Below are 2,414 nucleotides of genomic sequence, written 5' to 3' on the forward strand. Positions count from 1 at the left end.
TTGATACTTGCACATTTCTACACAGATCCATGTAAGCAGCCTTTTGGAGCACCTAAATTAATAATGGATCTTGGAACAGGCTTCCCAGTCTGGCCATTGGCTCAGAGCTGCCACAGCAAAGTACTGCCACTCCACAAGTTTGGGTTCTGAGCCCACAGGTCAGTCTTTGGTAAATCTGATGTTTTAAGTGCAAGGGCCAGTGTTTATTGTGTGACCTGAGCTGTTGCCCACCACGAAACTGCTTCTCATTGCTGTTTTAAGCCCTATTCTGACATGCTGCCTGGGTCCTGGCTGGTGTCTGCAAGGCCATTTAGCAAAGCAGTGGCTGCACAGTTCCTGCCATGTGTGCCCATCACAGGACACCTGTCCATACCACACTGCCCCAGATGCCAAGGCAGAGAAGACAAACTGGAATGAGGAGACAGACACTGCTTTATCTTCCCATCATCTCCCCAGTTATGCAGCTACAAGACTGTCTCAAGCAAAAAAAGAAAAAAATCAAAATCAAAATCAATAATTTCTTCCTCAGAGAGAGTCTGAATTATGATCTGAAGCATATGAGTTTAAATTCAAATACCTCCCAAGTCTCTTGGATTAATCATACCCATTACCTTGCACTATCTTGGAGTTGCCAGCATACAGGGAAAATTTACTGAAAGCAGAAAAGCAGACACTTGAAATGGCTATTTTCTACTGCCTTTTGCCAGTCTTGCCTATTTTAGACCACAAACTCATTGGGGCATGAGTATCTTCCTCATCATGTATGTTATATAGCACAAGAAAAGATGGGATTAGTCTTGCCTTAGGCACTACTGTTATGTTAATTTATAATTGGCAGAGTTATATTCAAATTAAGATGCACTCACTGCTCCCAAAAGCTTTTCTTGGAAAAAGCTATATACCAGGAAAAAGAAAAATAGGACTTTTGGAGAATATTATAAAAAAAAAAAAGGAACTTATAAAAGTCAGTAGCTGAACTGTAATGCTAAGATTCAGATTATGGCCTGCCAACTGCTCCTGCATTGAAAGAGAGGGAGAACTGATTCACAGGCTGGTTTTTGTTACTCTTCAGATGCTGTCCCACAAGCACTGCAAAACTACAGTTTAGCTCTACAGAATGGGCTCAAAAAAACCCCAAAACAAACACAACAAACCAAAGAGAAAACAAGAGGCTTCTAGCACAAGTTCTTCTTCCCTGCAGTCTGATTTCCAGTGCAGGCAGGTGGAGCTGAGGGCTCCAGCCAGCACGCAGCATTCTGCTGGCTGGAGATGCAGCAGTCTGCAGAGAGGGATGCTGGCAGATTGGTTCTCAAAGATCTTTAATACAAACAAAAGGATAGAATTCATTTACCCAGAAAAGACAGAAAATACCTCTTGCAATAATATCAATAAAATCTCATTCAATCCCTAGCCCCAAATCCCCACTGCAAATTTAAGACTGATTTATCATCAGCTGGCTGAGAGGAGCAATTAAAATAGAACATTAAAAGAGACTTAGGTGAATTCAGCACCGTGTGTGGATATGTGGCAATAAATCTGTTCCCTGGCAGTGTGTGGGAGAATTCCTCCCTGCTGTGGATTCATACCCAGTATCAGGAAAGGCCTCACTTGCTTATTGCCAAATAAGCAGTGGGACTGGTGCATAGGATGGCAGCATCCCAAGCTCTATATATGGGAAGAAAACAGTGCCAGGGCTGACTCTTCATACAGGTGAGCTTTGTTTCCACAAGGAAATGTCATGCCAGCTATTAATTCATGCAAGTTCCTCCCCACTTCAGCCTGTGCTGTATGTATTATCTGTTTATGGGGGAAGATCAAAACAAGGAATTGTACAGAGCCTTGGCCCTCCCCCCAGCAAAACCAATCAATGTCACCAGGCAGATGAATTGAAAGAGAAAAGTTTCAGTACCTTTATCACACTCAGAAGTTTCTCCAGCTTTCAATGTGAATAAGGCTGTGTTATGAATGGTCATCTATGTAATACAGCAGTAACAGCTGGAAGTTTTTGGTAGCCCCTGTGGCAACACAAGAGGGCACAGAAATGCTGCCCTATCCATGCAGGGCCACATTCTGGCTCCAATCAGAAGCACATGTGTGGGGAGCAGGGAAAAAATGGAAAATTCCTGGGAGGAGCCTCCAAAGCTTAGGAGGCAGCATATGATCCAACTCCCCCGACACCAGCAGGGCAGCTCCTACTCTGCCAAGCTCTGTGCTGTGACAATCTTTGGTCCATTTTCTACCAGCTGTGGCTGGAGGTGTAAGTGCTGGAAGCACAGCTTTCAAGTAGCTGAAAGCTAGAAAGCCAATCTGTGCTCCAAAGGGATTATTTTTAATTTCCTTGAGTACCATGCATTTGGGGCTGGACTCCCAGTGAATTCAAGTAGCTGAGGTTACCAACAAGCCTGGTGCTGCTA

This window comes from Oenanthe melanoleuca, chromosome 3 (genome assembly GCF_029582105.1).
Source record: "Oenanthe melanoleuca isolate GR-GAL-2019-014 chromosome 3, OMel1.0, whole genome shotgun sequence".
Lineage (NCBI taxonomy): Eukaryota > Metazoa > Chordata > Aves > Passeriformes > Muscicapidae > Oenanthe > Oenanthe melanoleuca.